This window comes from Syngnathus typhle, linkage group LG19 (assembly GCF_033458585.1).
Source record: "Syngnathus typhle isolate RoL2023-S1 ecotype Sweden linkage group LG19, RoL_Styp_1.0, whole genome shotgun sequence".
Taxonomy (NCBI): domain Eukaryota; kingdom Metazoa; phylum Chordata; class Actinopteri; order Syngnathiformes; family Syngnathidae; genus Syngnathus; species Syngnathus typhle.
Window position 1 is genome coordinate 5901872 of NC_083756.1, and position 24044 is coordinate 5925915.

General features: G+C 38.7%; 1 protein-coding gene across 1 annotated transcript in view; it reads left to right on the forward strand.

Moving 5' to 3' along the window:
- The window catches only part of ntng1a (netrin g1a), an 86570-nt gene that overhangs the window by 2624 nt on the left and 59902 nt on the right, over positions 1–24044 (forward strand). The window contains exon 2 of the mRNA XM_061265995.1: positions 14520–14549. The gene's annotated coding sequence lies outside the window, so the exon portion shown is untranslated. The remainder of the gene's footprint in view (positions 1–14519; positions 14550–24044) is intronic.

Sequence of the window (24044 nt, forward strand, 5' to 3'; positions counted from 1 at the left end):
TAAAAATATATATATTTATGCTGGGACTGTCACACATGTGGTGTTTTTGGGGTGTGACCTTAAGTCCAAAGATGAAAGAAGCGCATTGTTGTTTTCATTCCTCTCTCCAGTGCTTTTCCTTGTAACTTTTATTTCTGCCCGGGGATGCTTCTTTGTGTCTTGTTTGGGTAAAATGTACATGAGGCTTTAAAATGACAGCATCTGCCCTAGAGGGCACACTTGAGCCATGTGACTTTGTCACCTGCCATGACTTTAGAAAGAGGATTAACTGGAAAAAAAGGGGGATGGTGAAATATAGCAAATGAATTACACTATGCAAGTGTCTTTAAGGAAACATATTACGGAAAATTGACTATTTAATGGCTTGTATGCCAATAATTGGATCGCTGGAGTGCCTGTCCACCAATCAAGTGTGAAATTAAACAAGGTGTGAGATAGCTATTCTGGATTTCCGCATAATCACCCCACACTGTTTTCATTCTGTCCATGATCTGCTCAGTTAGGGGAAGATTCAAAGCCACTTTCAAGTGATAGCCGGAGTCTGTTGGCGAAAAGTTAGCTTTGAGTGTATTAGCGGGCGATAGCAGTGACATATTTTTCAGTCTGACGCAAATGCAGGTTTAACCGCCATGTAAGTAATTAATAAGCAATTTCCTTTCTTTGTACGTGAGGAATTCTTACTCAGTGGTCTTGTCCATTAATAATTTAATTATCTTAGTGAGCGAGACTTGGCCGTGGCTGTTTCCGTGGTGTGGTCAGTCTGTTTTCTATCGCTGCAAATAGGAGCAGAATATGACTGTATAACCTCAAAATAATTCAGCAGATGATGCAAGACCATTTCTATTGGATTCTACTTTTCTATTATATTTTTAAACTAGATTACCGTTGGTTGTATTCCCTCTTGTATGTGTGGTTAGGGTCACTTCATTTGGAGCAGTTTGATAAAAACAAAAATGATATGAATGCTTAATGAGCCACAACCGATATGAATATGAATAAACCGTTGAATACCCGCATAAGGAGGATTAATCACAAATCTGTCATATTAAAGAGCATTAGTTTAATCAGTCGAATAAATTTGTGTGAGTGCACATCTGTATTAACTAATCAGCAATCTAAATGGCTTAAAGACTTTTCTGACTACACAATTATGTACACGAGAAGAATTTCTGTGTAAAAATGAAAACAAAATCTCACAAATAAATAAAAAAATATATACATTTTTACCATAATATAAATATTCACCATGACACGGTATTGTCACTTTTCCTTCTTATCCAAACATGCGTGTCCTGGAATTTTTCTGACACCCCCGTCTTTTTTCTTTATCACCACTTGATGCTGACCAACACTGCTATCATAGTGCTGATGATAATCAATCCTCAATCAATTGGGCAATAATTGCTGAGCCAATAGGCGAGGGTGGTTAAATATTGATACACGTCTAAAAGGCTCATCAGGCTTTATTGAGCGTAGAGGGAGACACACAATGCTGCTGGTGCAGTTGATGAAAGATGGCAAAGTGGCTCAGGTCATACACTCCATTTAAGTTAATCCAAGCAAATCTTCCCATTTATTAGAATAGTACACTAAAATTTAATCGGGATTAAATATTTAAGTGCTACCTTCCACTGTCCAAGACACAACTCAAGCTATCGGTAGAATTTGTTTACTCTTATTTCTAAAAGTTCCACTTGAAGATTAAAAGACGAGAAGAACAGTGACTTTGCTCTAATTATCGTGATGGCCAAACGAGCTGTGTCAGTTAAATTGCGTTCGCAATCGGCACAACCTCTGGCTGCTTATAGCAGCTACTTTCTGACACTGCGAATCAGCCTGATAGATTGCATTGCGAGTCTCTCCTCAACTGATTGGCAGCTTAATGACAAGAACTAGTGGGGGGGGGTTAAAAAAGAAGCCCAGACAGTTTAGGGTCCTCGACTAATGTAAGTTGATTTTCCACTCTTAAAATTGATGCATGCAGGTGGATCTAATATAAAGGCATCATCAGAAAAAATATTCATTTATAATACCGTGTCTGGAACTTTCCCTGAAATGGTCTCATTTATCAAAATGGTGGAGCCCAGTAAAATGAATTTGGAGCTAATGGTGCCTGTCCAGGCCACTTAGGATATAACAAAGGTCGACAAATATTCAAGACTCACGCACAACTTCTGACAGGACAGGACAGGACTTTTTTTTTTTATCCCAATGATTGTTTATATTTTTCTTCTTGATGGATGGAGCCCACCAGGTGAATATTAAGTCTTAAGTTGAGTTGGGAGAAAAGTCTCCTTGCATGCCAAACGGTCTCCAATGTGCAGTCAAGTTGTGCTGTGCATGAGCAAGGCTGCAGAGGAAGCAGATCACACAGCACAGGCTGCATTATTAAAGTACTGTGTGCTCACGAGAGCTGACAGAGGCTTTCTATTTGCTGTCACAGGTTGCATCTTGCACGATTGTATAAAAGCAAGCTGGTCAATTCAAAGCCTTGTTATCTTATTTTTGATATTAGATGAAAAATCATTCCCGAGAAAACAAAGACGTAAGATCATATTTTTTAAATGATATGACAGACTTCGCTCATCATGATGAATTTGAACCACATGAAAAGACACCAAAGGAAAAGCTGCCAGGAGCTGTCATGAATATTTTCATTTCCAAGCAGTTTGTGTCTGGTGGTCTCATTCACTGAGGAGAAATGTGAGTGACAGTCAGACACAATGATAAAGCAATCAATCAAATGCTCGATTGAGGGATAGTCAGAAAATCCGGAATGGAACATCTCTCTGGATTAGCGACACAACTGAAATGTCAAATTACTGACATTATTTTTCACAATTAAGCCTGGAGCTACAGGTCAAGGTGACAGTGAGGTGGTTTGTTTGTTTTGTTTTTTCTCCGTCAACCTGCTACAATTTTAGTCCTCAAAGTGGACCTGTGAGCTTTCTTGTCTTTGGAAATGAGTCGCCCTGCAGGGTTTAGTCTACAAGGCCGACACTAATTTATCCTTTGTTCTATATTGAAACTTTGAGGGAGGGGAAAAAGGGATTTCGTCTTACTCGAAAAGTCTCCCGGACTAAATATTTAAAAAGCAGTTTTCCGTTGAATACTAATTCATCATCTATTTATAGCCCATTTTTATCACTTCCTGTATAATATGTCTTATGGCAATACATTTTCTTCAGATTTATATGAGAAGAATGCTGAATGAATAAAATATTCAGCTCCTTGCTTAGTCAGTATGTGTGTGTGTGTGTCTCGTGACCAACCGTAAAGTAATATATACTCCACTGGTTAAGATGAGATGAGGTCAAATCCAAATCTACCTGTCACCGATGTCAAACTGTTCGGAAAAATTGTGACTTGATTTCCCCAAAGAGCTTTCCTAGCAGGTTACACAGATCTCCCACTTGATTGCTCTTCCCTGTTAAGAGGTGTTTTCCGAAGTGTAGAAAGAGGCTTGGGTTTTGATTTACTTTTAACAACCCCTCACAGTTTTTCTAGACAAGGCTATATTAGACTTTAATGGATTCTGCGGCTTGAAATACTCAAAGGTAATGGCAATTCAGGTATGCAATGCACAGCAGAGATCTGCAGGGTGGCAATTAATAAGGCGGCCCCATTTGAAAAGTCGAGGCCTGCAATGTGACACCCTCCAGGATTTTCACTTTGGTTTGTTTACTTTGCCCCTGTCAGTCTGGGAAATTCCAGTAGGTCTTCTTAAATCTCGATTCTATATCCCAAGTGTTGGTAGTTTCAGAGATAAGATCAAGGTGATGCAAGAGCATTTAAAAAAGGTCGGTCTGCGCCGTTTAGGGCGTGGACGTAGCTGACGTCCCAAATCGAATCGCCTCTTCGGATTCTCTTGAAACGTGATGTGTAAACATTGCATTGACATGTCTGAAGACAACATTTCAAGAGATTTTATTTTTTTTGTCCACATTGTCATAGCTTGCAGCAGTATTGGATTAATATTGCCGTGTGTGCATAAAAGAGAGTTGACTAGAACAAAGCTTAACTATGTTAGAACCAGAGCGCCAACTTTTTGAGGATAAAATGAAAATCGGGGGCTACTGCTGTCTTAGGAGTGCCTCTCCAGATGAGAGCCAGTCTGGGAGAGGGGCAGAGGCAGGAGGGCAGAATGATTGAAGTAGAAGTCAGGCTGAGAATCTTCTGGCTGAGAACTCCTTGACAAACAAAATGGGGCAAACTAAAATAGAGAGGTTTGATCTCTGACTTACCGAGCAAACAATCTGGCAGTGTTGGGGGGGGAGTCATGTAGTTACGGCAAACCCAGGCAGACGGGTCAGTTCTTCATTTCCAGATCACATTGCTCACCCGACTACTGTATCTGATTATTTATCAGCAATTGGTTCTGTTTGCGAAGAATTTCTGAAGACGAAAACCCCGTTATATCAAATCGGCCACATCACGCTATTTATTGATAGATTTAATGAACATGCCGGTATTCATTTTGAAAATTACAGTTTTGCGAACAGACATAATTTGGAGTGTCCATCATGCTTGCATTCACGCACAAACTCAAACACACATTCTTTGTGGTTAATTTCGCCACTTACAAAGATAGTGTTATTGATGTGATGGGTCACATTGCAATTTGGAGGCAATTAAAAGGTAATGAATGTACTCAGATGAAAGCCTGGAGGGCAGCAAGATGATCTATTTGTGCGCATGTGTGTGTGTGTTTGTGTGGCTTCCAGATAAAATGCAGCTAAAGTTGTTCTCACTATACGCCTGCATTGTGTTTTCTGACTAATTGTACCGTATTTTCCTCACTACAAGGCGCACCGGATCATAAGGCGCACCTTCAATGAATGTCCCATTTTAAAACTTTGTCCATGTATAAGATTTGGCCCGCGTGCCGGACTTTGGACACGCCTGCTGTCGTGGCTCAATATTGGTCCATATATAAGGCGCACCTGATTATAAGGCGCACTGTCGGCTTTTGAGAAAATTGGAGGTTTTTAAGTGCGCCTTATAGTGCGGAAAATACTGTATCTTAATGGTCTCTGCATCTTTAGCTATAACTCCATCTGAATTAGCGTCTTTAGCTTTCATTTGATTGTTGGTGAAACTCTGAATGCATCTGGTCTATCCGTAGTGCCTAACAACCAAACAGAAGACGGAAAATTTTCGCTTGGGCTCATTCATCCCTCCCCAAGGAAACAAATTCTGTCGCTACGAAGGAAGAATTTAGCGCGGTAGTAGTCATTTTTATGTTCATTACATCCGTCTAACCTTAGAAACCTAACCAGGCATTACTTGCTAACGGCTCTCCTAGGTGTTTTTAATTAGTGAGGATTGCTTGTTATGTGAGGCAGATGGCCCAATCCTCCATCTTTTGTTAAAGCCACACTAATTAGGCTTCTCACAGAAGATGTGTCGAACCCGAGTCCTTAATCAGTGAGACTGCTTAGGCAAGTAATACCGAAGCCTGATGTGTGTCCTTAACAACGCTCACCTTCAAACTCAAAAATAGAAATCAGGCACAGTTTTGGATGGATGCGGTTGTTGAAGGCAAATCCAGAAAACGGTCATTTGATTATTTGAGATATTTTGGAGCTACAAAGGACCCGGCTCCAAACAGATTAGCGATCAGAGGTCGTCTGGTATATAAACCAACAGTTGAGTCAGAAAAGCAAAGCAATACGCAAGAGAACGCTTGATGCCTTCATTCTTTTCTGGCCCTTCCAGCACTTTGAAAGCACGACTTTGCAAAGATATGTAAAAGTTCTCATCTCATCCGAGTCCAGATATCTCCTTCTAAACAAGCACAGATGGTAAGTATGGCCCGAAACAATTCTCACGGTGGTTTCGACACTGCTGAGGGAAAATAATGACTCAGAAATCATTGCGAGTGCTTGAAATGATCAGGTTTATATTGCTGGAATCTTTTTATACTCAAATGTTGCTTACTTTGGAAAAGTACACTTTGTATAAATCACCAGACCTTCCTAGTGTGCAGTCAATATTGGGTCAATAAGTCCCCAGCGTGCTAATGGCGAGAGGTAGTTTTCGAGAAAACAATCAAGTGTGAACGACGTCTCTATAATATGCGTTTGCTTTTTCTATTCTGTCTTGTTCATTTTGCAACAAAGGTATCAGACACTGCTCTTTGGTCATCTTTATAAAAGAGCTAAAATGGCTTTTATAAGCACTTAATCCAATTTGCTTTGTTACATTACGCTCATAATAAGGTTGGCTGGATGGAAAACGTTTTATATATCTTTATAATGAAGTTCACTCCTTTGTTGGCTTGAAATGTCATACATGGAAATCAGAGGCATGGTTACATTCTTGCCAAGCAATTAATCTTTAGGATGAACTTTTTTTGCTTTCCTGATAAGTGGCCTGCGTAAAAGTCTTTTGGGCGAGAAACATCGGAAGTTTTACTTTCGGGAATGATGAATCATTATTTCCAATTTCCACTCCATGACATCGTTTTTAATTTGAATGGTGTAATAATGACACTAGAAAGTGTCAAGATTAAATATTATGTGGTGAAGCAATAACTGATGTAGAATAACAGGATGCCAGCACAAGCACAATTTGCTTTGCCCGTAGTTCAGCCACAATAAATAGCCGGGGCCCCTACCGCATTCATCATATCGATTTTTCTTTAATGATATGCGCTAGAAAGTAATTTCCTTGTCTCTGCCTTGTCAGCGGTGACTAATCAAATTTTCTCGAGTCAACCTATTCTATAGCTCAAGGAAATGCTTGGTTATAGGTGTTGGTCATCCGAGTGCCACAGACATTTCCGAACAACTGCAATCCTTCTCTGCAGGACTTGAATGCTAAATATGTGCTGTGTTTTAATTAGTTAACATATACTAGTGACAGAAACTGCAGGACAAAAATACTTTTAATTATATTGTGTTTGATTCCGTATTTCACCCTCACATTAAGAGCTCATATTTTGAACATATGGAAGAAAACTGCCACTGAAAAGTGAAATTATTTAAGTACGTTGGGGAAAACAATGCCAAATATAACTCATTGCAGACATAAATCAAATTTGCAAATATAATACAAGCCATATGATTAGAAAATATCTTTTTATTTTTGTTATTTGAGCATGCGAGTCAACATACCGTAGCATTAAATACGTTTGTATACGTATTTGCGAGTATGTTCAAATATACCCGCACGTCTTCAAATTATCTGATAAAGTCCGTGAAAGTAAGAACAGTATATTTCAGTTCATGTTTTCATAAAAGCATCCATGTTAGAATATAAAGTATATCGGTTAACTTAATAACTGTACTGCAATATAAACCTTGACCAAGTGTTTTTTTTTTTTTTTTTTTGCTAATTGCATTGGCTCATTACTACTTTCATTTCTAAAACGCCAATCAAAGTAGCGTACCCACAAGCCGATCGATGTCAGCTGTCTTTCCGACGGAATCTTTTATTTTCTGTAAATACCGAAACAGAGCGTTATAGATTGGGGGCAGCCAGCTGGACGCCCGCATTCGTGTTCTTTTTCCCCTTCTCTGGGTGGTGGCACTCTGGAAAGGCATTGATCATCGCTTGGTGTCCAGTTTCATGGAGGCTGTCTAAAGCTATGACTAAGGCCTACCGGGGCCAAGATGTTTGGAGTAAACCCGTGACCTTTGAGGTTAGTCTGAAACCATGTTATTGATAGAAACGCGGATACGGTTACTCACCCACTGGAACTTGTCATTATTCAATCATTTTCTAGTCGATACTGAGAGGAACCGCAATATTCCATACTTAGTCAATGTTCATCCCAATTTATTTTCCTAAATATGTGATACTGTTTGGAATTCATAAAGCCTTCCATCTTGCTTTGTATTCATGCAGTCATTCTGACATTTCTCTGTCAATGGTATCAGACTTCAACTCGTACTGGGCTCCCTGCAGTGCGAAGGGAAGGAGAAGGTAGCAGAGTGTGTTTTTCCAAACAGCCTGCTCTTCCCACCCACCTCTGCACGCTGGTTAACACTCGGATTTCTCTTTGTAGCTCTGGCTTTGGTGAATTTTCCTAAAATACACATTCATCATTGCCGAGGGCATAAACAATTATCAATCAGATTTTACCCGGTATTCCACATAGGAGAGATTCTCATGCAGTTTGCAGAGATGCTTTTCTGTGGAAGATCTAATGTCCGATTGTCAAGACGGAAAATCAAAAAGTCTAATTACCTCACGTCCTGTCATCTCCCCGATCATAACGATTGAATGGCCACAGGCGAAGAGGTATGTTTTAACCTAGCGCACCAGAGGGCATTTGATTAGCATTCATATTGTTTTGCCACTTTTCAACATATTGCCTCGTCAATAATTCAAACGGCAATTACAATGACGAAGACATCAAAATGTAAAACGGAGCACTCCGAGTCGCTCTTATTCAATACGAGTTGTTTACAAAACTACAGACAGGAGCGACTTTTAATTAGTCGCTGTGTAGACTAGCCAGGATGAGCAGATTGTCTGCTCGCTCTTTCACCGTCTTCGTCATGGAAATAGAGAACTGGAAGCATTGCTATGTGAATTGTTGTTAGCGCTGCTTCAGGTGCAAGTTGCCAATTTGCAATGGTCCATCTGTGACGATTGAAAACACGATTTGGTTTTAATTGTGACTGACTCCTTTTATTATACATAATGACTGACTGGACCATATAAAAAAATATGTTAACGGCTATCAAATTACGATCGCTTATACAGCATGATACGATTGATCATCGATGCACAATGCCTGTCAAGAGTACCAAAACTTTGGCTTTCTTTTAAGTCGAATGTCTTGTCTGACCTTTTTTGGAAGACCTTGCTCGAGTAAAGCATGTCCTTGTCACGACTAGTTTTCATGGACCACTTGGCAGAAATGTCCTAACTTGAGAATATTGACAATGAAGAGAAGCGGACCGTGCTTGCTACTATTGAATTTTTTTTCGGAACAAATAAAGCACAAATTGAAAACAACTCCGATTAACAATTTCAATTATAAAGCACGTTTAGACAAAAGATAGAAAACATTTAGCCTCCAGTTTCATCTAATTCAACAGAAAACAAATACGCCGCTATTGATTTTCTTGTAACTTATGGACATCTTATGTGCAAATGTCAACCGCTCTCCGTGTCTGCGGAATATGTTATCTATTAATGAAGACACGCTCCGGCACGGTGGCGTGCGCCAAGCCTGACAGTCATTCTATGTGATCACAAGCTCTAATACTTCCTTTAATCAACACTGCTTGGCCCAAGGTATTGTGAGGGTATCCGTCTCACCTCGCCGGGAACACACGCTGGCAGCCATTTTGCATATCAGGCCTGGCCGATCGATATGTTATTAGAGAACAACCTGTTGGAGGCATGTCAATTAATTCCGGCCTGTCGGCTGCCTCACTTGCGCTGTTTAGCAAGACAACCAGAAGAGTCGAAATCGCTTCAATGCCCTGAGAATGAAATAAACTGGACGGATGAGCATCTTTCTCGATCGATATATTCTTATTCTCGGAATCAATGCTGTTCTGAACTGTTGCTCTATTGATGTGTTTTTAGAAAATGGGACAATTACCTCAGAATTTGACATGAGTGATGTGTGGAGGTAAATATTCATGCTTACAATGGCAGATCAAATCGATTCTTCAATCAAAATATCGATATTTCGGATCGTTTGAGGTCATGTACAAGTATATCAGTGGTGGGAAAAGTGTAAACAAGAGATGATAAAATGATGATGGTTAGCGGGGACTCTTTTTTTCTGCTGCCTGGGTAAGTGCAGAATGCTGAGTAGAGGCAATTACTCAGTGGACACACTGAAAGAGTGTAAATGGAGTCAGCGTGGAGCTATTTGACCTCCACAAACAGCCAAGATGCATTTTGGGATGTTTGTAGTAAGTCAGAACAAACCACAAAAGCAAATTATTTATCAGGTTAAGTATGAGAAAATCTAATCCACACAATGTGAAATGATTTTTGTGAGGAAATTTATTCGTCATGATTGGTGTTCATCTTGGTTTTGTTTAGATCAGGGGTGTCAAAGTCAAGGTCCGGGGACCAGATACGGCCCCCCCACATCATTCTCGGTGGCCCGCGAAGACAAATTGTGCATCGAATTCATGTGTTAATTCCCAATTTCTTTTCACTTTTAAAATATATAGATATTGTTAACAATCTTTATTATCATTGATTCTTTTAAAATCATTTTTACTTTTAAATATTTAATTTGATTTGATTTCAATATTTTATTTTTAATTAATTATTTGTTCATACATTTATTTGAGTTGACAATTTCGATGGCCCTTTGAGGCAAACTATGACTAAGATGCGGCCCGCGACAAAAATAAATTTGACACCCCTGGTTTAGATTAAGTTTGACCTGTCGTATTGCACCTCTTTTTCATGAGCACTTATTCTTGAATCAACCAATCAGCTCGCTCCGGCCACATAGGTGGGCCTCGTTGTCCCATCAGTTTGTTTGCATTTATTCCCAGATTTCCTTCAGTCTGTGCTTCATCATTGTTGCTGATGCTGTTGTCACCTATGGAAATAACCAGACTGGACATTTCACTGTGGTATGCAGGCACTTTCTTTTTTTGAAAATAGCTTGATTATTGCGCAAGGAAGAGAGCTGCTTGAATGGGGGAGCGGCAATCCATATGCTACACTTAACAACCAATGAAGTTGTGATTCAGACATCTGAAGCTGAAAAGAGCTGACGGTGCTTTTCCGGACCTCTGACTTTCTCAGAACAGCAGAGGCACGCAATAATCTACCTCAAATTATTGCCTGTAAACCCTGTCATGTAACAGTTAGATCAAAATCACTCCGTTATGACAATAACTGTAAAGACAATACGTTCATCTGTTTTTGGAACGTTAAAATCCATTCAGATTTTCAGTCGGCTCCTGATAAATCCTATTTTGCAGTTTGTGATCACAAACGATTTCTAATGGGCTCTTTGGAAAGCGAGTGTGTTTAGTCATCAGATAATCTGACCAGAAAGTTTCCTTAATGGAGACTATAGAGTTTTTCCAAGCTCTCTTTGAATGCTGACAGCTTGACATGATCACTCAATGACTTCAGCACAATTTTACTGTACTTTGGAATGTAACCAAAACAAAATGTTTGCAGGACTTGGAAATGATTCAATAATCAAAGTGTTTATTGTCATGTGCGCTTTTCTTTGTACAATGAAATTGATATTATTTGCTGTATAGAAAAACACCCAACTATGAAATCAGAAACTAAAATAAAATATAAGAGATATAAAATTTCCTGCACATAATAATTTGCTTGTATCATATGCTGGTTCATTAAAATGGTTGCAATTCTACACAGCATGATGAAGCACACACTGGAAAGAAATGTGAGCACTTTCACAAAGTCAAAGAATATAATAAATTCCACTTTTGATTTATTTTTTGGGTGAATTTTACAGAGAATGCAAAAAAGCTTTATCGGTGTAAGATTTAATGAGCCAACATAAACAATTGGGAAATAACGTATCATATCTCTACATTTATTTTCAAAGTATGCATTGTCTTTATGCACATTATGCTTTTCTCGGCAAGTGAACAGTCCACTTCGATGTCGCTTTCCATGAAATGTTGAATAATGTAAGAGTCGTGCCATTTTGCTTTTCTCATTGGCCGACGTGAGCAAATGCAATCTAATCGGCCGGTGTGCCAGATTCTGTATCTACTTTTAATGACTGGCTGAGTGTTGGCCATTAATTTTACTATCATTTTGAAATTTGAAAATTGCCAGTTGGATCACATGATCTTTCACAACATCCAGTCGGTCACTGCCAAGCCAAACCAAATTTCCAGCAGTTGAAAGTGGAAGTCACATTTGGACATTGCTTCGAAACTAAAAGTGGATTTTCACCTCATTCGGATGACTGAGAAATAACATAAAAGATTGAGGATGGAAAATAATATTGCTCCGGGGGAGTCATATTCCAAAGACCCCCTTACAGGTGTCACCTGGAAGCTTTCTGCCACTCAGTAGCCCACTTCTCTAGAAGCTACAGATGAGAATTTTTCAATCAAACGGCCTCAGGCACAGGGTCCCCATGAATAGTCAACACAACAACTCGGGTTGCTTCAAGGTAGCTTGAAAATCTCAACTTGGTGTCCCGCTATGGGCTCCATCCATAAAGACTCTTTAAAGCCAATATGAAAGAGTCAAACCACCTCTGGACTTAAATTGGCGGGGGCACTTTTAAACCTACAACACCCAAGGATTTGATCAATTTAAAGCATACCATATTTTCCGGACTATAAGGCGCACAGGACTATAAGGCGCATCTTCAATGAATGGCCCATTTTAAAACTTTGTCCTTATATAAGGTGCACCGGACTATAAGGCACACCATTAATGCATCATGTCAGATATTTTATCCACATCAAATCATTCTCTATTTTATCTTTTTTATTTCAACTTCAGACGCAACAAATCATTTTATAATCACAAAATAATGATCCATAGTCTTTTTGATTCATGATTCATAGTCTTCAGAGGGCCACTTATGATTGATTTCATGACACAATGCTTCGGGCCAGTTTAAATTTAGGAATTTGGTCCATATATAAGGCACACCGGCTTTTGAGAAAATTTGAGGTTTTTAGGTGCGCCTTATAGTCCGGAAAATACGGTATATAATTATCATTATTGTATTTAAACATTCAGTACACCCGGCTGTTCATGACATGTAGCAGATGTAAAAGATGTTTCCTTATAATCCCATTTCCTGAGAAACGCGACACCCACAGCAGCACTTCCAATTACTCTCTCCTCTATTGCCCAGTCATCTCACGTTGCCCATTATTTCTTTCTGCATCGCATGCTGCGGTGCGAGGAGGGCGATTATTGTGGGGTGCTCTTGACATCAATGTGAGGTTCAACTCATCCCTGCTCTTATTTTATGCTTGCTTAGCCATCGGATGCGAAGAGCAAGTTTTCTACTGTGGGTAGTTTCATGTAAGTGTTTTGACACTTTTTTGGGAATCAATGTTTTCCCAAAAAATAAGAGCATTAATATTCTCCTTTGCATAAATTATCATACAAATACCGTGTGCCCTTTTGGATCCAAACATGCACACATGGCCAGACAAACCCCCCGTAGCTTGACGGCGGGATATTCTTAGTGTTGATGGAGCTATCGATCACGCACACATTAAAATGATGTCGGCAGCGGTGAACACCAATGGCGGAAAGGTCCATTAATCAGGAAATCAATGCATCCTATCAATAGGCTGCCGTGGTTCTGACAATGGATGATGCGTTTGGAGGTGGGACTTAGCTAGAACCCAACGGGTCTCGCAAGTCTCGGCGTTTGAACTCCGACCTGTCTCACGCAAACCTCTGGTGATGCTTCCATCTTTTATCGGATCCTTTCAGGGGATTGCTCAGTCCCACAACTCATTGTCGGTTGTGAGCATGGAGGGGTCATGAGTCATGAACGCTTGAGATGAGTAAGCTTTCCTCTACTTGTACCCCAGGAGATAGTCATGTCCATGACTGATGGAGAAAAGTCATCATCAGCATGACTGGACAGTACAGAACTATTTTCAACAAGTTCATAATTCATTTTCACATTTCACAATTTACCGTTTGTTTCGCTCTTAAAATCGTTTTATTTCATCTGCGTGCAGCCTAAAAAAAGACTAGCTGACATTAATTTGAAAGTGTTGAATCAGCACGATATTTGAAGTGCAGTGTGAAATTACAACTGATCATGTAAATTACAACCTGTAATGTCTGAAAATAGAACTAAGGGTTCTTAATCTGGGTCACTAGATGAGAAGCATCCAAAATGTGTTAAAAGCTAAATTAACTTTGCCAACTTGAAAAAAATTAAAGTCACATCCTGCGGGCCAGTTGGTTCCAGGCTATTGAATAGCAGCTTTGTACATGTCAAATAATTACCAGAACATCCTGTTTCCCATCAAACACGACATGAATGGCGGTAAAACCTGCCATTCATGCGTCGAGGAGAAGGCAATTTGGAGGTTACATCTTTTGTAAACGTATCTTTTACTGGAGGCGCTAGATTGGAACATGCCTTTAAACAGATTTCTCTCCCCTTTTCCGATCAGTGAATTGAATTGCAAAGTCTTGGATATAATTTGACTTTAGACATAACCAATTTATCTCCCGCTGCTGTGCAATCCAGCCCTGTAATGAAAACCTAGATGGGCAGTCAGGATTGGCGGAGACTGACACATGCTTCCGTTGGTTCAAATTAGAAATGCCAAAAGAAAGGAAGAAAGTGTCAAATGGCAACGCCGCGCACGGTTTACATGTCGAAGACTCGGGCTGGAGGATTCAATCTCAAGAAAACTTGTTTGGTTACCCCGCCAAAAAATGCCTTTTCTTGTTTAAATATTACTTTTATTTTGAACCCTTTTTTTTTTTAATCCACCGAATCTGACCAAATGACAATTTCTTATCCAGTTTTGTGCAAATTGTCTAAGCTGTGATATTTTGCTGTACTTATATTTTTCTCTCTGTCTCTCTTACAGAAAACACAAAAGTCAGAAGAATCATAAAAGGTATTTGGTGCACCCTGACATATAAATCTCCTTATATAGCATGCACTAAAAAACATACTGTAACATAAATTCTACTTATATAGCAGGTGGTGAAATGTACTATTGCTGAATCATTCCTAAGACAAAGTTAACCAGAACCTATATCACAAAAATACATTCAAAAATCTGTAGAAATAAATATGACAAAATGAATATGAATGCCAATCTGGTGTAAAATACTTTTATACTTTGCCAAATTATTCAAGTACTGTAGTTAAACCTGCAAAGTATCGAGCAGCACTTTACTTTTCCTCCTTTCGTTTTACTGATTACACCAAATCGGTGATGTCGACGTCCTGGTGAGAGCAGCTGCTCATCTTCTCTGATCGCTATGTAAATATGCACACTTTTGAAAGTTTTTTTTTTTCCTAAACAAAGAATGTTATTTAAACCGTCAATCATTGTTTGCATAATCACGTTGAAATTCTGATGAATGACACTCGGCACTCGTAAAAAAGTGATTTGTACTTCAGAGAGGAAATCTCTAAATTTAGATTTGTCATCATTTGTATAAATGATGTCGTCCGTGTCAATTATTGGTTATGACACACGGCGACACAAACAAACCACTCCTGCGCTTTTAAATGACGTCTTCTTATTGTTGCTAATCATCTCCATGTCAGAAAGCTTTAGCTTCATTTGAACTGATGTCACACCGAATTAGGCGATGAGGTCCTCAAGGTGCTAATCAATAAAACAAATAAAATGCCCAACAATAATAGCCAAGTTGTATTTTCCGGAGTTAGCTTTATTTCAAGACCAGTTAGCGTAATCTTTTCCGTCATGGCTGATTTGATGGACTGTTTTAAGTCAGACACCGTGGCTCCAGATATCTGGTTTATAGCATTCACATATGATTTAATTTAAGTTCCGATAAATCCATATTATCTTGAAAATCAGTTTATGATAAAACAAAATTGCCAATGGATGGGTTTTATTTGAAAGCTTTCCCTTATATCTGCTTTCATTGGATTGATGGCATTTGTATAGTGCTCATAATAAAGTCGAGGTCACTTCATATGACTCCAATCGAACGCGAGACTTTTCTAAGTGTTCCATCCCTGAGCGCTATAAAATGGTTGTTTTATTTCCCTCTTCACCTGGTGACCCGCTTAGACCACCTGGGGTCAGTATCGAGTATTGGGATTAAATAGACGTGCAAGTACAGAAGGCATGCGAGATGTGTGCATGAGCACAGGGTTATTAATAGTGTGGATTCCTAGAGCAAAGACAAAATGTATTTAAATTTATTTTTCCCGAATAGTTATATTTCTAAGCTAAAAGCATACCACGACCAAATCGTCACCACTTAAAAAGATCTTCATATAGGCGACAATGCAAATTTCTCCACGTCCACAAACAGTTTCCTTTAAAGCCCCCTGATACATATTTTAATACAATCACAGGCTCGGCGCCACGGATAAATCTGTTTGTATAAGACTGATAAAGTATCTGGCCCAGCTGTCAACCTATTTCCATGACAGTTGTGTGCAACTCCTGGCAAGCATTATGCTATCCAAATCAATCATATCTGACATGCTTTCACTCAAAATGAAGCAAAGTCCTTGAATGGCTTTAGTAATGTCATTCGAGGGGGGGGGGGGGGGGGGGCAAGTTGCATGTTAAGCCAGGGCAGCGCAAGCTAGCTTTTAGGGAATCGTCTAATAGTGTCGATAATTTATAATTTTTTTTTTTTTTTTTGCATGACTCTTTATTTTTACCATAGCAGCTCCATGACTATATTTGGCTATAAATGTTGCTCGCAGGATTTCGACTAATAGCTCGTCTTTTTAAAATTTGGTTTCCTCTTGACCTCACCCGACAGGGACGGATTGGTTGGCATTGTCATGGCAGATGAAAGCTTGGGCTGCATGCGGGTAATTGCCTCCGATCCTTAGTCATCAAGTTGTGTAAATTTCTCGGCAGCTCATTAGCAGGCTTTATTTGAAGAACCTTTTTCTCTCCCTGTCATCTTTCTCAAAGCGTCTCAGCTCACTCTCCATTTTGCAAAGTTTTTTTTCTTACTCACGTGTACAAATGTGTATAATTTAGTTGAGTTAAACACAGTCGCTTTAAATATGATTTTTTTTGGCGTAATTATATTTCATCAATTATTCAGACATATCTTTTTCACTTTGCACTGGTGTCGGCATCATCCGCAGCACAACCGTCTTGTCAATATTATCAACCTTGGATAATTAGCCGCCATTCTTTTGTAACATAAGCTGGAAATGTCTTTATTGATGAGCAAAACAACACTATTGACGTTTCCTGTAAAGCAGGATTTAAAAAAGTAGAATTTCTGTACTAATCGGAAGATCGACATTGTCGATTCATCTTATGTTGAGGTTGTAATTATATTGTTGATCATTTAATTATATTAAATAATATAAGATATATAAAATAGAATATATAATATTCTATATATTTATATTATATATAATTTCAGTAATAATTTATTATTTAATTATTTCACAACAATTTAATTCATATTATTAGATGGTCATCTTAAAAACTGGATAACCAAATTTGAATGGTAAATTAAGTCTCCCATCTGTCTGGGTTGGAGCCGTCAGGTTTAGCGTTAGCGCACGGAACCGCTCGGGAGAGTTCATGAAAGAGGCAGAAGCAAGCGCAGCTCATTTGACATGCTGAGGGAAGGCAAACGCTCCATATGCGCACCAAACCAAAGTCATTATGGAAATACATTTCAAATACATATTTATATTGTGAGACAAAAAAACATTTACATTTCATACTCTCGTCCTTACTGCAGAGAGACCTCTTGAGGAAAGCGTCTGATGGCGTTATACCATCCCTGTGGAATTATGTGTAAATTCTGTACAGTCCTTGTGGGTTTTGTGGAGCTGTTTGTTCATGGTAATGTCATGTTCCGACTTCGGGTTCATGAATGAAGAGGTAATTGATTGTGGCGATTTGCACATTCTCCCCCACTGTAATGAGGTTCTTAGTATGGCGCTCAGTGTTGCTGACCCAACCGGAGTCTAACATGCCCCCTTTGCTCCCGCTGAGTGATTTGCAAGGCATGGCTGTCCTTCAACAACTGGTTGCATCTGAGACTTGAAACGTCTACAGTATTTTCCCAATCTATTAAACGGCCGCTGCACTCAGCCTGTTGTAATTGTGCTGACCGCAACTGAACGTCTTGCTTGAAAATGCACTGACTGCAAGAGAGATTTAAGTCAAGTGGCTGGGTTGGTCTGTGTGAGAATTTTAGTTTAAAAAAAAAAGAAAATATTTAGACTCTACAATCTTTTAGGTTTTTCATTACAAGTGGCAGTCTTATTCCTCGATATACTTGCCTATTTGTTTGTTTTTTAACTCAGGCCAAAGCCATGTCTAATGAAAAAGTTGTATTTTGGCGCCATCTTGTGGCATCTTCAAAGTCTGCTTTATTGTCAATTTCTTCACGTCAAGACATACAAAGAGATCGGAATTGCGTTTCCTACTATCCCACGGTGGCAAGACATATGACACATTCAAGTAAACAATACAAAAAGTAAAAATAAGAAGGCACATATGATGAATAAATAAGCAATAAATAAATTAAAGAATAAAACTTCATGCCAATGAATGGAGCATCTTTTTATTAGTTTGCGTCAGTCACAATAAACGTATACATCAGAATTCTCAATTGTCACAGATGAAAAAGAATAAAAAATCAACACCTAACTTTACTAACATTAACAATAAAATACTTCCTCTGACCAGAACATTGCAAGCTAGAGAATGCAAATGAAAATTAGAGAAGGGTCATAATGCGGAGCCCTTTCAGCACACATCTTCCTGACTATAATCCTGGCACAAAATCAAATCCCACCTCCTTACTGAACCTAGATAATTGCAGACAGGGGTCTGATAAGCCCCTGTAATGGAACTCTGTCAATCAGTTCATGCCATATAGCCCCCCCCCTCTCTCTCTCCTGGGTGTTTGCTCAAATTGAATGAAGAAATCCAGGAGCCGCTGACATTTAGGGCTACTGCTCTGCTGATTGTGAGAAGAATGTTCCGGTTTAATTTCATTAACGGGGAAAGTAAAAGCAAATTTGCCGTATGAAAAGCAATTACGGCGCTGCTGACTGGAGCTTTTATACTCGCGAAAGGTCCTCCTTCTCATTGTCTTTCAGAGTGCCAAAGACTCGCCTCAATTTATCGCTGGGGTATTTATTATGCAAGCAAAACAGAACTCAGACTGGGTAATTATTTCCCTTCTGGGATCCAAAGATTCGAGAATTCTAGAGTAGTTTATGAGTATGTCTTGGGTAACTTTTCTACTTTGAAAATTGCAATCGAATATCATTTTTGAAAATATGATTCAGGCAGTGGAGGGAAATCGATGGTGGCCTTTTTCTCCACAGCTTCAGTCCAAAGTTCCCTGCTGCTTGAGTGCCATGGCTTGTTCTCCCCTTTCATCCCATGGACATGCCCCCTCCGAGCTTGGAGAATAGTCTGACTGCAGGGTAGAGGTTGCGTGCTTCTCACCTGGATTTATAGAAGAGGTGCAATTTTGAAAGGTCTTTAACTTCACTGTAGATTCAAACATGCTGCCATCAAAATCTATCAGTGAAAGAACATCTCAACAACTCAAAGTTCCCATTTTGTTGTGATGGGGGAAATATTGATATTTTATGTTGGGAAGAAATCAATAATGATATCAACTTAGAGTGTGTTCGTGTCAGGGTTACATTTATGCTTATGTTAAGATCCTAAATGGCTAAAATGAGGAAAAAAAGACTCAAGTTCATGTCCTGTGATTCACATTTTTAAACCTTAATCAAAGGTTCGTGCTCTTCTGAGTGCTTTAGTTTGTCTTCGCTTGAGCACCAATAACTTGTGGAAACACAGTCGACTTTGGCTTTATGCAATAAAACGGCAGCTGGATACTTCTAATGGGCGAAAAAAAAAAAAAAAAAAGGACCCAAGGCCCGGGGAGAAACCCTCGGGGGCAGACACTGCCAGGTTGTTTATCTCCACACGGAGCCCCTCGCCGCTCCTGTCTCATTAGTAACGCAAGGGAGTGTCACAGCGAGGCTAGCTGGCTAAAAGAAGTTGACCTTGCTCACAAGTGGAACCATTCTTCCAACTTGCACTTAGTCAAATGAGGACTTTGAGGATTATTCCAGATTTTTTTTTTTTTACTTTTATTCACACAGAGAAATTTGGAGGGTTTATGTATTTAGACTGCAACCTCCCCCTTTTGTGCTTTGTGAAACACTGAGATGAGAATTCAAAGTGCCTCATGGGAGAATGATAAAATGGGGACAGCGTGGTTTTTGACAGTTGATAAAATGAGATACGGAAAGGCCACGACAAAGACAAACCTCTCGGAGACACAAAAAGAAACCAAAATTAATTTAGATTTTTTTTTATTTTTCTTCATGGCATATTTTTTTTATATTGCTTTTATATTAATATTGCAACTAAACAATCGCAGCGAGCTATGTTATCAAGTTTTTTTTTTGTTTTTTTTAAATGTGTAAAAATGCTTTTCAGGTAGTTACAATCAAGGGTCCTTATTAATCTCATGTACTCACCAAATCTAATCAGTAGTCAAGTTGGAGTAGCGGAAGGAGGCTTTTACTATAATTCACAATCAAAGAACTGGTTTGTTGTATGTGTTTGAAGCTTAGAGGAAGATTTCCTTGTAAAGCTCTAGAGGGGAAAAAAAAAGCCACAACTGTGTTGTTCCTGTACCATTTCCAAATTAAAAATGTTTCCGCCCTGACCATCCTCTCATCCTCCATGTATGAAGAGGGATTAAGTTGGCACAAAATACTCTAACAATAGCTCACCTAAGTTAAACCACTTTTTTTAATTATTTTTTTTTTATCACATAACTGTTATTGTTGTCTGATGACATTTTTTGAAAAGAACGTTTGATCATAGATGCACGAATAATAATAAATTGAGCCCATCCCACAAAGATGTTTTTTTTAGTGCGGGCTGTGCTAAAAACAAACAAACAATAATAAAAAAATATATATGATGCCACCATTGTGTATAATGATGGCTCATGAGTTTGGCTTCCTTCAAAGCGAGCCAAGGTTAATTCTGTCAGTCTCGCCTGTGCTTTTCCTGCTATGACAAATCAAAATGTCTGCAGGGAAGCAGATCTCGGCTGAATTTATATTGGATATTGCTGAAACCACGGTTTAGCTCGTGAGTCATAAAAACAAACAAAAAAAAAGTCAAATTCGCACATTACATTCAAATACATGGAATTAAATTGAACGCCTTCCAGATTGGTTGATGGATAATAAATAAAAAATTAAAAAATACATATAAAAAAATCTAAATAATATAAATATAAACAGATAATGAAATAGAAGATTGAGTTCTTCCCCCATGTTACCCTTTGGTTTGCCAAAAATCAGCATAATATCCATCCGGCTCAACTGCACCTTCCACCGTCTCCCAGCTAAAAAGACAAAGAAATGATTATCTTTGCTCAGAGATATCAGAACCCCGACTCCAGTTTAAACTCTTGAAAAAGCTCATACATCATATTTCACTCAGCAGCATACAAAACAGATTATTACCACACTAGCTGAACCATGAGTGGGAAAACCACCAGTAAGCAAGCTTTGTATGAGACAAGTTTAACTGCAAGGTCACAAGGACCCACCTTGTCACTTGTGGATATCCTAATCGTGAAATTGTATAGCAAGTTCTTATGAATAAGAAATGATGCCTTCATAAATGATTTAGTCGAGCGGATACTATACTAAGATTTTGGTTTTTGACATTTTACCATGTACAGTAGCGTCGTCGACCTAATCCCGGAGAAAACGGAGGCCATTTTGTTTATTTTGATTTGTTCTGCACAAAAAGCAATATGTTGGTCCCCCAGCATAAAGTAATGAGATGTGGATGCGTTGTTTTGTTTTGCCTAGATATTATGTATTTGTATATAATGTATTTATTTTAACACACCAGGGGAATATATTGAATTCTTTGTTTGGGTCACATTCAATATTGTCTTTGCACACTACATACACAAATAAATTCCTGAATAAATAACAATGATGAGTTTCCCCATCCATTCAACAATCAAACCATCCAATTATTCGAAGCAAATCTCCATTTTAACACTTATTAATACAATTATACTTTCACAACATAGATGAAAGTTTTTACAGTATTTTATCTTCTATATTAAGCAAGAGCTTTACCATATTAATTATAGCCATGGAACGACTTGAATACTACACAAAGCCTTCAGTTGAAGCGTGAATTTGATTTACAATGGATATGTCTCGACTCCAACCTATTAGACACATCTTAAGAGACCCCAATATTTATATTAATCTGAGCAGATTCGGCCATGAATTACATTTTGTGATAGTTAGCCGGAATTCGGTGACCATGATTGTTGGTGGTCATGTTCATTCAACACCTCACTTGCAAAAAACTCCTTGCAGACCATAAACAACATTGGTGGCTGATGTTGCCGTACCTTCAGGGTCCACTAAAATTCAGTCACTTGGAAGGGGATGAAGAAGCTTTTTTTAATGGTCGCTGGAGACCAGCAGTATATTTACCATAATCCCGAGCCTGAGGGAGCATCAACTTCTAATCACCTCCATCTTCCCTCCTTAATGCAGATAGAGATCAGTGCCTATTATGCACCTCATAAAGCAGAAAGCTTTAAGATGATTGTTGCTTGAAATGGAAAAGTTGATTGGAAAAGGAGGTAAATTACTTTGCGTGTTCCTTTGTGTCTTGGTTAGTGGATAAAAGTTTGCAACTATTGCTACATGGAGCAGTTTTTGATGGGTCGTGTCAATTCCCATTAATATTTAATGATACACATTTTATAAAATTGTGAAGGTAAATTCAATGCAAAAAGAAAAAGAAGAAAAATCTCCCCCAAAAAAGTTTCTCTAGTTAAATAATAATTGGGTAAAGCTCGGGTTATTACAAGCCAGAGAACATCTCACTTTCTAGGGGGTAGGTTGTTGGTCCACCATATTGGCAGATTAAGCAAATTAATCCTTCTTTAGGCTTAATCCCTTTCCTTATCATACGATTATGAAAATACACATCCCTCCTTTCTCTCCGATATTAAATTGCTGGCAGAATATAGCTCCTGGCTTGAAGAGGAAAAGAAGGCAAAGCAAAAGAAGAAATAGCCCTCAGTTGTGTTTCAAGTGCTCTTTAGTTTGGATTTCGTTGAGTAATTTATTAGTCTACTCAGTTTCTGGCCCGGGCTTTGATATTTCAAAGTTGACACAAATTAAAATATAATATTTAGGCATTGGATTTTGAGTGTAGTTCTTCTACTTTTATTGGACACGTCTTGGAGAAGCGTGTCAAATCTTTTGCTATTTGTCTTGGGTTGAATCAGCCACTTATTACCCATGAAAGGAAACCAGACAACTGCACTAACTGCTAAGAGGAGCAAGCTACATAAAAATACTGCATCATTAGAACATTATCCCAGATTCCAAATGTCACTCAGCCACAAAGGAGACAATGAAACCGACTTTAAGCAAAAGCCGAGCTCTTCTTCAGATGCATCAGCGATCAAGCCATGGCGGGAAGGTGAATCCTCGTTTTTATTTTATGCGGAGGGGGAGGAAAGGTTGTTGGTATAAATGTGTAAATTCCAAAATGTATTTCCAGATACATCCATCCATGGCTCTTTTAATCTTGTTAAACTAAACAAATGGAGACTTGGATGGCGGCAACAGATGAAGCTGCGGCAGACGTGGTCGTGTCAATATCGCTCATCAAACAGGATCCGATCAAAGACCTGCCTGTGCCCATACATGCCGGGGGATTAAAGTAGAACCACCTCCCGGGGAAAAAAAAATATATATATATATATACCCACACAGATATCAAGTTCATGTAAGTTGTAAAAATTCTTTCAAGATGGCATTGCATGAAAATGAAATCCAGACCTTGCCATAAATAACATCCAAAAAGGGCTTTTAAACATCAGGTATTATTTCCTCTTGACAATGCAGAGTGTGAAACAATCATTTCACTAAATATACTTTCACAAAAGGCCCCTTTGCATTAAAACAGCAGGCCTACATGAATACCAATCAACCCGCAATGATTTTAGAGTGCTGGAATGAAAACTCCACAGGGAGATGAAATATCAGCCCACAAGCAGTAATAACTGCAGAATCCTGAGAATGAAAGATTATTAGGCATAAAAGATGACTCCACCCTAAGACTTGAACAAGCACAGCGTGATGTACATAAACGCGTAAACCTGTTTGTCGCCTTTCTATAATGGAATATGCGAAACATAAACCTTAGTGTTTATATTTTTCAATTATGTGACAGATGAGGATAAAAGCCTCACTTAAATTCATTAATCTGTCAGCGGTCTTTTTTATGCAAGATGTACAACCTTTCCGAGGGAGGTAATGAGCAGCTATTTAGTAAAGTTATAAAATGAGTACAAAAAAAAATGTTTCC